The sequence below is a fragment of the Onychostoma macrolepis genome, chromosome 22 (assembly GCF_012432095.1).
Source record: "Onychostoma macrolepis isolate SWU-2019 chromosome 22, ASM1243209v1, whole genome shotgun sequence".
In the NCBI taxonomy this organism is placed as follows: domain Eukaryota; kingdom Metazoa; phylum Chordata; class Actinopteri; order Cypriniformes; family Cyprinidae; genus Onychostoma; species Onychostoma macrolepis.
The window spans coordinates 32,344,816-32,358,236 of NC_081176.1; the positions used below are offsets into that span (position 1 = coordinate 32,344,816).

Sequence of the window (13,421 nt, forward strand, 5' to 3'; positions counted from 1 at the left end):
ACAATTTTCTTGTTGTTTAAAAGGAATTTCTTACGATAGTTAAAGCTATAACTAATGGTGTTGTTCACTTAATGAAATGTCGTCTATCGTTTGAAGTGATTGTAGAAAGGGAGCTGACTTTTTTTGGTTGATGAAAAGTGTATTTAAGACCCAAAATGTAGTAATAAAATTATAAGAAATGTGTTTCAGTCGAGGAAAATAATTACTCCAAGGGGAATTTTTTTTTTTTTTTTTTTTTTTTTTGAATTCTTTGATAAGATTAATTGGAAGCATGGCTCTTACTTTATAAATTCTGTGTCCCCAATAAAGTTAAATAAATAAATGTAAAGAATTTGCATAATATATACCCCACTAATGAGATTACATCCAAATTTGGTAATCCTCATCTGAATAATTTCTGTAATGTCAGTATTGAGTCTATTGATCATCTTTTTTTCAAAGTGTCAAAATTATTTTCTTCAAAATCCAATGTAGACATTGATTTAACTATGTGTGATATATTTTGCTATTTTTCTCATTGTAAACATAACACAGAATATATAGGAAATATATTTATTTTGTTGGGAAAATATTATATTCATAAATGTAAATTTTCTTCAACATCCCCAAAATTACATAATTTTCTTTTTGACTTTAACTACCAAATTATAACACTAAAAAATATTAACACCAAAAAAAGTGTCAAATTTGTGAAACTGTATAATGATCTGCTGCATGTTACATATTTTTTTTTTATTTACTTTATTTTTTCTTTATTGTCTTCCTATATTATTCCTGTATTTATAATGTCATCCAATGTTATATTCAATTGTTGAAGTTAATTGTTTATACTTGCAATATATATACATATATATATATATTAAAGTTATAAGTGAGCATGGGTGCCTCTCGGTGGATTGTTTTGGCATTACACCTCTTAGTCTCACAGGGGTCCTCGAAAGGCGGAGACCCTTTTCTTTTCTATATTTTATCTTTTATTTAACATAATAACCAAGATATGTAGTCGTAAATAAATAGTAAATCAAAGAATAATGAATTGAATAATGAAAAGAAAGCATGAAGACAAAAGTATAAAGAAGAATCGCAGCAGGTTTGCATGCGTGTTTACTCATTTATTTCAAAGGTGGAAAATAACTACAAACAAGATTTAAATGAATGAGAAATGTATTTTCAAAATGTAATTTTGTAAAGATGATCAAGAAACACCATACAGAAATAAATACATTTAAATAAATAAAATATGGTGCAGTATGCATGATGGCAGTCAAAGAGATCTACATTTGTCTTCTTTACTATAACAAATTATATCCATATTGTATGCATAAAATATCAACCCATTACTATTAAAACAACACAATGTATACATAATATATAATATAATAACATAATTATTTAACATGAATACCTTTTGCTTCTGACAAAATTTTCCATATCGACACAAAAAAAACTTGCTGTCTACACAATTACAAAAAAAGACAGGCAATCGTTTATTTTTATTATTTTGTTCAACAAAAATCACAGGTGTAATCAATATCTAAATGTCATCTCTCTAACACACTCATTCACTCTCTCCAGGAGATCATGGTCTACTTCAAGTGCTGCTGCTCGCAGCCAGAGATGCTTTAATCCTGTGATGGGCTGAATACAGCAAACCAGTATCTTACCAGAGAAGTGTTGATGGATGATGACTGTAATGGAGGTAAAGACGATTACAGTCAGTGACACATGAATCATAACTTACATTATTAGACGCGCGCGAGTCCGTTATTATTAGTGTGCAAATAAACAAACCATGTATGCGCCTCTCTGATAGCTTTATGAGCACATTTCAGTATGATCGCATGTCTGGCAGGTGTTTATAATGGACACTCGCTGAAGAAGGTGTTTTTATAGGAGTTTGTTATGTACAGTGCTGTAACATTCACTCTGACAGAGGAACTGTTCACTGCTCATGTTGAGCTGCCTTCAGATCACCACACTCAACACATTCATCATGTTTTTATTTACTTTTTTAATTTGTGTTTTGCTCTGTTTAATAATTCTGAATACAGATCCGTGTATATTTATATAACTTTAAGTGACTGGGATAGTGGTCTGTTGGCGTCTCCGTGTGGTCCTGCTTGTTACTGCAGCTTGTAGTTATTTATATATGTATAGAAAATAGTCTAAACAAGTGTAACATTTATTTTTCTCACAGATTTTGCTGTTGCACTGTATACTTCAATTTTGAATTATTATTAAAATTAAAAACAAAATGTTTTTGTTTTTCTTGAAAAAAGCTTGCAGAAAATATAGTTTTGTGAGAATCATCCTCAATCTTGAATTTGGTGAAATTTAAATGCTAAATTATTTAAAATGTTTCATGTCTTAATCCTTTTCTTTTTGTTATACTGGGTGAGCTTCTGCCACTATAACAAATTCCTCGTATGTGTAAACATACCTGGCCAGTAAAGCTCATTCTGATTCTGATTCTGATAAATCATATCGGGATGTATGCTAACATTTTTGGATGTGCCGCCCCACCTAGAAAATTTGCCACCAGCCGCCACTGGTTCAGGACTTTCTGATTTGCTTAACGAATACTGCGTGAGGGGGCGAGAAACTGGCCAAGGGCGGTCACGTACGGGACACATAAATTAAGCCCAATAGACGGGACGTCTGGGGCTAATAGCTAATACGGGCAGTTGGCAACCCTAGCTTTCCTCTGCATGTTCTGGCATCCTAGCGCACAGCAGCTGTCCACCATATTAAAATGGTGTAAGGTGTGTAAGGTCTAAATAGTCTGGTCTTAAATTATTGTTCTACAACTGTCGATAGCAATGCTAGCGCTCTCCTGGTCGCCTGCCAAAATGTCTGAGTTCAGATTGTGACGTCAGCAACACTGAAGGTGTGTTCGGCTTCATGAGCGGGAGGTCCTAAGATGGCGGAGTGAGAGGTGGTGTTTTTAGCAGGCTCTGAATTAAAACTTAAAATTAGCCAAACTTTTGATCCAGTTTGAATGTAATAGCCCTATTTTATTTCCTAACAATGATGTCGGACCATGACTACAACTTGATTGCTCTTCATGAAGTCTGCGATGATGACATGATTGAGGAGACTGAAGTGGATCAGGCTAAGACCATTGAGGACAAGGCCTTGTCCAAAAAAGATAAGGTCAACTGGGACCACACACCGATAAAAAACAAAATAACTAAAAGAAGCAAGGTACAAGACGACCATGCCAAAGAAGACACGGTAAACGCTATCCTCCGGGAGGTACAGGAGCTAAACCTAAAAATGGATGACCAAACGATTTCTAAGCTTCGAAAAGCAGATTATGGCCAATTCATCAGCCATCGACAAGAACAAAAAAGACATATCTGAGCTTCAATCCCAAGTAGCTCATCTTAAAAAAGAAAATGCAATTCTGAAAAGCGTGTGTGAAGAACATGCTCGCTACAAGAGAAGGTGGAACCTGAGGTTGACCGGCTTGCCAGAAAAAGATGAGGAGAACGTCCGGGAGACCGTCATCGGGATTCTGACCCGGATTATCCCCGTGTCGGTGGAGAGGCTGCGGGACACCGTGGATACTGTGCACCGGCTTGGAAAGAGAGAGAGCGCCGCCACCTCAAACAACGTTCCCAGAGTTGTCATCATTCAGTTTGGAATGCGCACGATTCGGGATGAAGTCTGGAAAAAATCTAAGGATGCTAGAGTCTGCAAAGATCTTCACATCAACTTCAAGGAAGATGTTTCCAAGGAGGACAGACTCGCCCGTGCCAAACTGTGGCCGCTGGTGCAGGAGGCCCGAAGGAGGGTTATGCGTTGATTGATAACAAGAGAGTGGACCCAGACTGACTTTTCTTTTCACACTATTGTTATTGTTCTTAAGGTATGTTTTTTTTTTACCTGATTTTTTTTTTTTACAGGGCTATTGCAATTTATCACAAGTTGCGTGGCTAGTTAGTTTACTCATTCCTGCGCTTCTTTTCTGTTATCTTTACTGTTATATCTGTTCATCTATTGACTCTTTATTTTATGCTATCCTTGTTATCGTTAAATGTAAGGGGACTGAAAAATAACGTTAAACGTAAGGCAACATTTCTTTATTGTAAGGATCAGAAGGTGAATAGTTTTTTTTTGCAAGAAACACATTCTGAGTGTGAGGACACGCGTTTTTGGAAACTTCAGCGGGGAGACTCTGCCTACTTCAGCCATGGGACATCTCATTCAGCTGGAGCTATGATTTTGTTTTATAGGTTTCAAGGCTCAATTGTTGACCATAAAAGTGATACAAATGGTCATTGGTTAATGGTGACTGTGGAGATTGACGGTGTTAAATTCATCTTGGTATGCGTATATGGTTACAATAGCAAAGCGCTAAACAAACTATTTTATGCTGACATATGTGTTAAGATTAACCAATGGAAGGTGACATATTCAACGGATGAAGTTATCATGGGGGGGATTTTAATTTGGTCCCAGATAATTCAGTTGACCGTCTTCCCTCTAGAGGGCACCATCACACTTTTGATGACATTTTCAATAACCTGGTTTCAAATACAAATTTGATTGACTGCTGGAGGTTAAAGAATTCAGGTGTTAGACAATACACATGGTTCAGTGCATCTAACAATGGGCAGCGCTCCAGGCTGGACTACTGGCTTATTCCATTGAACTGGTTTGATAATATCTCTAAATGTGAAATATCTACAGCTCCCCTAACAGACCATTGCTCAGTGACTCTGATCCTTACCTTAAATAATAACAAGCGACCTCAAATCTAATCTTTTGCTCAACAACGACTTCTGTGAAGAAGTTAAAAATCTCATTGTTGAGGTGACCTCTTTAGATTCTTCACCATTAAATAAATGGGAGTGGTTTAAATTCAAAGTTAAAGAAGCAGCAATTAAATTGGGAAAATATTCTTCGAAGAAAATGCGGGCTAAACAAAAGGAAATTGTTACTAATATTAACACTCTGTGCTCTAAAGCTGTGTTGTCTAATGAGGAAATTAGAAAATCTCAAAAATCAACTAGATAATTTATTCTTGGATAAAGCTCGGGGTGCTTTTATTCGCTCCAGGGCTCGTTGGATCGAGGAGGGTGAGAAAAATTCTTCCTACTTTTTTAATCTTGAGAAACAAAGGCAAACGAAAAAGAAAATTTCTAAATTAAGTATTAATGGTGCTGTTTCAGAAGAATTAGATCTAATTAACAAGGCAGTTAGAGATTTTTATAGTAACTTATATTGTTCAAGATACTCTGAGGCCAGTTGCAAATCCTTTTTTCAGTCAATCCAAGGTTGGGTTGATTTAATTAAGGATGACTTTAAAAGTATTATGGAGGATGATTTATTATTTGGAGAGTTGGATAAAGCTATCAATCAAATGGCCAAGGGTAAATCACCTGGCTTAGACGGCTTAACTGTCGATTTTCATGTCTTCTTTTGGAAAGACATCCGTCAGCTTTTATTTGAAGCCCTTGGTGACTGTATCTTAAGACATAATCTCTCTCCCACAATGAAGCGTGGTCTCATTAAGGCCGATAAAGATCCACTTTCTATTGAAAATTGGAGACCGATAACCCTTCTGTGTACGGATTACAAATGACTAGCTCTTGTATATGCCAATCGCCTGAACAGTGGCTTGTCAAAGGTTATTAGTGAATGTCAATCTGCCTTTATAAAAGGAAGGAATATACATTTTCATTCAAGACTGATTCTTGATATGCTGGATTACAGTCATCTAACTGACAAAGAGAGTCTAATATTATTCCTTGATTTTTATAAAGCGTTCGATTCGCTAGAGCACTGTTTTATTGTAGAAACATTAAAATGTATGGGTTTTGGTGATAAATTTTGTAACATAATCAAAATGTTTTATTCAGATATAACTAGTTCGGTGTCTTTGGGATCTGAAATCACTCCTAGCTTCAAGATGTCTAGAGGAATTCGCCAAGGATGTCCCATATCTCCAAAACTGTTTATTTTAACTACCCAGATGCTCACTTTGGCTTTTGTTCATGATTTAAATTTACAAGGTATTAAGATTTTTGGAAAGGAATTTAAGATTAGCCAATTTGCAGACGATACTGCATTTTTTTTAAAAAGATAAAAGTATGGTTGATATTGCACTAAAATTAATTAATGCTTTTTCTGATGCCTCAGGTTTGTCTCTCAATATTAAGAAGTGTGTACTGTTGCCTATCCACTCTTGTCCAGAGAGCTCTATTGCCTCAATAAATGTCCAGACTGAGGTGAAATATTTGGGTTTAACAATATCTAATAATATAAGAATATCTGGCTGACCACAGATCTCACAATATTTGTTATTCTATCTAAAGCTGAAGGTATGTCTAAGTTAATATATCCTTGTCACTCTTTGTTTATTTCTGACAGTAATATTAGGAAGGCCAACTCAGTCATTTTTACAATTTCTATGGAGAAATAAAACGCATTACTTAAAAAGGTCCCAGTTAGTTAAAGAATATAAAAATGGCGGATTAAAAGCTCATTTAGAATTAATTGGTTAAAAACTTTCTTTGCTTGTTCCAACTCTGTGTGGTTTCACATACCTAGGGCTATTTCTGGAAAGCTTGGTGGCATGGATTTTTTACTGAGATGTGATTTCGACATTAATAAGATTTCACTTGTACTGTCTAAATTTCATAGTCAAATTCTTCACTTTTGGACAATGATATTCACACATAACTTAACTCCGCACAGTTCGATTCTGTGGAACAATAGAACAATGCTTATAAACAGAAAATCAGTGTTTAAAGCTGAATGGTTTGAGAAGGGAATTCTCTTTGTGACTGAATTCTCTTTGTGACTGAATTCTCTTTGTGACTTGATGGATTGTAAAGGTGTTCTACTGGATCACGCCGGCTTTGTTGAACGCTCTAATATAAAATGTACTCACAAAGAGTATCAAAACATTTGTAAAGCTATTCCTGTAGCCTTGATCCACCTAATCCAGAATACTTTGACTTACTCTGATGTCACTCCAGTATTGCCAAATTTATCAATTGGTCATCATAGATTAGTAGATAAAAGTTTCAATAATAGGGTTGTTACGGATGCTTTTATTGTTCCATGATTATAATAAAAACAATGTGCCTGTAAATCATTCTGATTTATTGGGAAAAGCCTTCTCTAAATATGTTAAATGGCCAATTCCGCCTAAAGTCAAAGAAACACATTTAAAAATTTGTCATAAGATTTATCCAGTTTCCAATTTTCTTCATAAGCGATTCAAATTTGACAAGGCGGGTTGTGCTTTTTGTGATTGCACTGATGAATCTCTAGAACACTTATTCTTTACTTGCTCCATTTCATGCCGGTTCTGGAGTGATGTTAGAGACTGGCTGACTTTAAAAATGTCAAGCATCCCTGTATTTAACATCGATCAGATCCTGTTTTATGTTGATGGTTTAGATAAATCAATATCAGACATTGTGAATATTGTTTTCCTACTTGCTAAATATCATATACATTGTTGTAAGTGGAGAGACTCTCGCCCTTGCTTTGAACATTTCATGAACGAATTTAAAATATTCTACTCCTCACTGAGAGTAATTAAAAAGTATCGTGCCCCAAAAATATCATCGGACATGGCCAAGTTTCTTGTGTTTTAAATTGTATTTATTTATTTTTTTGGCCTTGCCTTACATGTATTGTGGATCCCCTTAAGGTTTGATGCTGACTGTTATTGTATTTGTTTTTATACTATGCTGTTACCTCTATGAGTTCTTGTATTCTATGTTTAATAAAAAAAAGAAGAAATAAAAAGATTGTGACTCAACCGCCGGAGCTCTATAGGCTTGTTCGCCGAAAGATCGGCTGCCGCCTGACAAAAGCAGTGCATTCTGGTTTGAACATTTGTCCGACTTTGAGCGGCGCTGCATGCTCTCGCGATGTTTGCATACTCTTATCACAGATGAAGTGAATAACATGCAATATTTGTCAAATGCACAGACGTATCAGAAATGTTTTCATGAGCAACAGAAACACTTTTTATATACTGCTTAAAACATAAACGTACTATTTAAATACCAACAAGCCTTTATCAGTGTTTCTTTTTATTATTAAATGTGACTCATTATAACATTGTGACTATACAGTAAAAAAAAAAAGCTTTTACTGTTCTAAAAACAGATTTGTGGGCAGTATTTTTATTTTTTATTATAATGCAAAAATTATACAAAGGTTTGTTCAAGCATATACAACTCACAACAAGTACAAAAACAAATAAACATTCATAAGAATATGTAAAGTGAATTCATGCCAGGGGTAAAATTACAACAATTTAAAGTAACAAAAAGCTTCATAGGTCTTTCTTGCTTTTTTGTTCTTAATTTGATCTAATGTAGTAGGCTACCATTTGTTTAATCTATTTTTATAAAATGTTCAAAGCTTGGCTTAGCTTCCATTTTTTCACAGGATTGTACTTCTTCAAGTCAGCCGCCGATCTGTTTTCATGAAGTCAAACACACCTGTTGAAGCTTGGTCAGGACCCCTTTGGCGTCATGTTTTAACTCACTGGGTACCCCTTTAACTTGCAGGGATCCCCATAGACTTCTGACCGGAACCGGCGGCGTTGACATTTGCAGGAAAGCAGAGTGCAGTGTGTACGGGACTCGAGACTATGATAAACAGGAATAAAAAAGAAAAGGCTGCAATAAATTAGTTATGGCAGGGCGAGTCGATTGGCGTCCCTCAGGTCATATTTAACTGATTTTTTTATTTTAAAAAGCACTGGTTGCCTGATATCAGAGTGCGTCTGTGAAACAGGTTCAGCGGTGACTTTAACAGCGCTCCGGCGAGCGACAGCAGTAGTGTATTCCTCGGTAATTAATGATGGTGTTTTTGTCGAGGCTTGTAGATGATGATAAACGTATTTAATGTGCTGTGATTATGTTTGGTTAATCAGTGATTAATCAGCGCAATGCGATGCAATCAACCTATTATTTATTTGTTTGTTTGTTTGTTTGTTTGATTGATTGATTGATTATTTATTATTTTTATCTATTTATTAATAAGTCAATCAATCAGTGATGCTGACGTCATTGTAAGGCGCGAGGTCCACTGCTCCTTAAGTAGAACAGTTAATTAATACAGATGGGAACAATCCTTACATTTACGGAACAAAAACTGTATAATCAGGTCAAGAAGTTGTGTTTTAGAGCATTTTCGTGATGCAGTAAATGACAGCAGATATTATAAATATAACGTGCTGCACCAAATGTGTAGTCGGCTAGCTTAAGTTAGCTAATTAAATTCAAGCTTGTTTATTTTTTCCACATATAATCATGCAGGATAATATCATAGGAGATTGTATGATTTGTAATTATGATGTGTGTTCAGTTACCCATATTACAGTAAGTTAGCTCGATCACAACACTTTAGCCATTTATAAATGTTCAGATGAAGAACAATGTTGCCAGATTGGTGTGTTTTCCAGTAATTGATCAAAAACCACACACAATTATATAGTAAACACACAAATCTTACCAATAATAAACTATACAAATTAATTCATAACTACAACAATAACATTTGCTCATCAAATGGCATAATAAAGCAAATTAAGAGTTCTCTCATTTTCCATGTCTGTCATTTGCCTTAAAGAAATAAAAGAGTATAACAGAAATATCAAAATGCCACCCGTCCAAACCCATTTTATTCCACGTAGTACAACTTAAAACTGCCCAATCTGCCAACACTGATGAAGAAAATACTGGTAAAAATGTAAGGTGTTCAATATTTTTTTCCCTCTCTTATCAGGTCCTTCAAATTAGTTTAACCTCCCTCCACACACACACACACACACACACACACACACACACACACACACACACACAAACAAACCAAAGGCACTTTTAAGAGCCACGTCTGTCTTGTTAACCTGTACTTGTCTCTCTCTCTCTTTCTGTTTACATCTCTAGTTGTCGTATCTGTCCTTCTTTGTTGTGAGTCTTTCTGTCTGTTTGTGTTTCTGCCCATCACCATGAGTGATTCAGATCTCCAAGAACAGTTTATGAAGCTGGATAACCTGGTTGATCATCAAGAACTCAATGATGAACTCCGAAGTCTTGATGACTTGCTCGGTGAGCTGCAGGAAGAGGAGGAAGCAGCACCAGTAAAGACACCTGAACCAAGGGTGCTTTGGAGAAAGAGAGACATTGATGGAAACATTGTCTATGCAAGGCCAAGATCAAGCAGGAATCAGTCAAATAAGGGTCAGTATAGTTTCTCATTCAAGATCCACTGAATATCTACATTGATTAGGCACTTATGAATGTATCAAACAAGGAATATGTCAGGGAAACAATCAAACCAGAACCACTCATTTGATTTTTGACATGAAAATAAATTGATTACGTACAGTATTTGTGTAAAGCAGTATAAACTACACTAAAATATTGGTCTTGGTGAGGCTGTGTTTGTTCTGGGCGTGTTGTCAGTAGTTTCTTTTTTTAAATGATCTGCTTCTACAGCAAGCATTCGTATTTGCTTTCATCTGTTTATGACACCTTATAGATAACTGCAAGTAACTGTGCTGTCCATATTTGGGTTTGGGAAATAAAATGTCTGCTAGTCCTTCTCTCTAGCTAAACATTAAACAGTGAGCTTTGGCCATTTCAGGCTGGTTATAAGGGAGGTAAAATTGTGCCACAAGCCTTGGGACAAGTTGAAAATGTAAAAGGTTTTTTTTTTTTTTTTAAATCTGGTGCAGCTGATCACATTCAGAAAACCGATCCTCCCATCAATGCTCCTGACACTAACTGTGAGGTGACCTTTGCTCCAGAGACTGTTGGTGTGTACTTCATTGTGTAAATTTACATTTTTAAAATTTGCCAGAATACTGGCCTTTTCACAGTCAAAGGCACTCCATGCAGTACACTTTAATGTATTAAAGTGTTGTTTTTAAATATTCCATACTATTTTAACAGAGTGTTTTCTGCAAGATCTCCAGCACTCACTGAACGATATCTCGACAAAGTCTCTTCTCAGAGAGGTGGAGGGCAGAGAGACCCCGTCTGGTGAACACCGCTGCGGCACAACAAAATGTGGCAACACGCATCTGCCAACAGTGTGAGAGCAATCCAGCTGCTGTCCGGTGTTGTGACTGTTGACCACGCCCCTTTTACTGTGTCGACCACGCCCCTTCTACTGTGCTGAATGTGATCAGCACACCAGACATGTTCTCCATAACCGAGATGCCACGACTCCTGGACTCTACCAGCCACTGCCTCCAACAACTTTTGTTGTAGATAAGGCTCTTTCCCATTGTGCTAAGTTCTGGTTTGTGAGTGTACAACAAACATTTCATTCTGAGAATCGTTAGGCCTCATAAGCTTTACTATTTAAATAATGCCTTTTTGTCTCGTATTGTTTGATATTGAATTGAAGCTTTTTGAACATCTCTTCTATACTTTTTCAGCAGTGTACTTCATTACCATTGAACCATTACACTGTTATATTACTCAGTCAATACAAATGATCTTAATTCACATGTTTGATCTTCTTCAGTACGGCTTGTACCTGTGGAGATTCCTGACTGTTGCTGTGATCACAATGAATGGTGAGGGTGTGAAGATAAACATCTATACATGCTCTACTCCCATAAGTTTGGCACAGGTCTGTATGTAAAATCTACATATGACTTCTGAGTTATGTTTAAAACGTATACAAAGTAATGTAAAAATTGTTTAAAGAATCCAAACCCTGATTAATCACATAAGGTTTACGTTGAAGTGGATGTGTTTTTGATTTTTCCAGGACGATATGATCTAAGCATGCCTGAGTTGAGTTGTGAGGCATGCCAAGACACTTGGGCTGCTGGAGCGGTCGACCTAAATCGAAGTGACTACTGGCCTGCGACTCTTCACTTTGCCATAATTTATGCCACAGATGTCTTTTTCTCATTTGAAGAAATGAAGATGGCAGCACCAGGACTGTAAGAATGCTGGATCAGCGAACTGTCCGCTTCGGTCGTGTGAGTATTGAATTTATTTATCCTACAGTATTGTTAATCTCTTTGTATTGTGGGATGAAACGTAATATGTATTAATGCTAATGTATTTGTTGTACATTATTAGCTGTTGGTTTCCTTAATTTTAAAAGACTGGCAAGATCTCCACAGACAGTTTTCAGAAAAGTGTTTTTGAGTGGGAGGCTGTGCGATATGAGGTGGACAAAATCTGCAAGGAAGTGCCCTTCATCTGTCCTGCGTGCACCCCAGATATGCTGGCAGTGTCAGTAGATGGAAACCGCAAGCATTACCGTTTCAAGAATGCAGCTAGGTATTTCAAATTGTGTATAATATCACACTGTTGAAACAATATTTATAAGAAAAAAATATCTCTTTAATGTGCACCAAGTAAAATTAGATTACAAGGTATCATAAACTTTTGTGTAACTGTTCTGTATTTTTTATTATTATTATTTTTTTTAGATCTGAAGAACAGGCCATCTTTGAAGACGTCTTTATAGCTAAGGATGAAGATGTGACAAGATTTGTGGACTACATTCACAAGACATCCAAACATGTAAAATCGCAGACGATTAGACTATATACAGGACTACACTTACCTCTTACTGAAGAGTTTGTTTAGGAGAGTCTTATTTTCATCAACCATTTCCCATGTTATAGGTCAGTGGAAGAGGTGTTTGTGGAGGGGAGCGGTCAGCAGCCAGAGAGACCTCCCAAAGATCAGCAAGCAAGGTAGACGAGGAGGGACTGGAGCTTGCGGTGTCGACACGGAGTGCTGCTCTGTGCTTTAAATATGTACAGGGGTGAAATTTTTGCCTATCCCCTGTACCTGCAAGAAAAGCTGGCCAGTAGGCAAATCACTTTTTTTTGTATGGATGTGACCTGCAAATATTGTCCCTACCTCCAAAGAGTTGCAAAAAGCTGCCCAGAGCTCCAGCACCTTCTTAACATGAAGCCCTTCCTTTCAGTCTTCCATGCCAAAGCCCATGACTTTAAATGCGAGGTAGATGAACTTTGCTATGTGATTATTGCAAATGAATGTCAAAACTTTCTCAGCATTATTTTTATTTTTTTATTCCTAATCAGGTGAAATGGAGTGGGCATGTCAGGATGGGGCTGGTTTAACACTGGGGGAGGAGGTGGAACAGTGCAATGCTTTCCTGTCTAGGATTGCGGTGACCACAAAACACGTCCAAACCAGGTAAAATGACCACATACTGCACTAGTTACATTATTAAATAATAAGTAGGGGGAATATGGTAACATGATATTCTCTGTGTTTGCAGGACGCACAGACATGCTGACTCTCATGGCCAGCAAAAGTTCAACAATTTGGCCACCGCACTGACCCGCCGTTATCAGAAGGTAATAACAGTAGAATTTGTTTTAGATGTTCATTAATGTATGTTATTAGTGTTTGAAGCTGTGCGTTGAACAATTGGTT

General features: G+C 36.5%; 2 long non-coding RNA genes across 2 annotated transcripts; both read left to right on the top strand.

The window, feature by feature from the left end:
* Window positions 1-9,798: 9,798 nt before the first annotated feature.
* On the top strand, window positions 9,799-11,281 carry LOC131530008 (uncharacterized). Its single transcript, XR_009268290.1, has 3 exons — window positions 9,799-10,220; window positions 10,718-10,798; window positions 10,935-11,281. It is a non-coding gene; the product is annotated as an uncharacterized LOC131530008 (long non-coding RNA).
* Window positions 11,282-11,513: 232 nt separating this feature from the next.
* LOC131530005 (uncharacterized) lies at window positions 11,514-13,342 on the top strand. Its single transcript, XR_009268285.1, has 7 exons — window positions 11,514-11,622; window positions 11,764-11,980; window positions 12,109-12,287; window positions 12,440-12,533; window positions 12,638-12,980; window positions 13,064-13,178; window positions 13,264-13,342. It is a non-coding gene; the product is annotated as an uncharacterized LOC131530005 (long non-coding RNA).
* The last annotated feature ends 79 nt before the right edge of the window (window positions 13,343-13,421 follow it).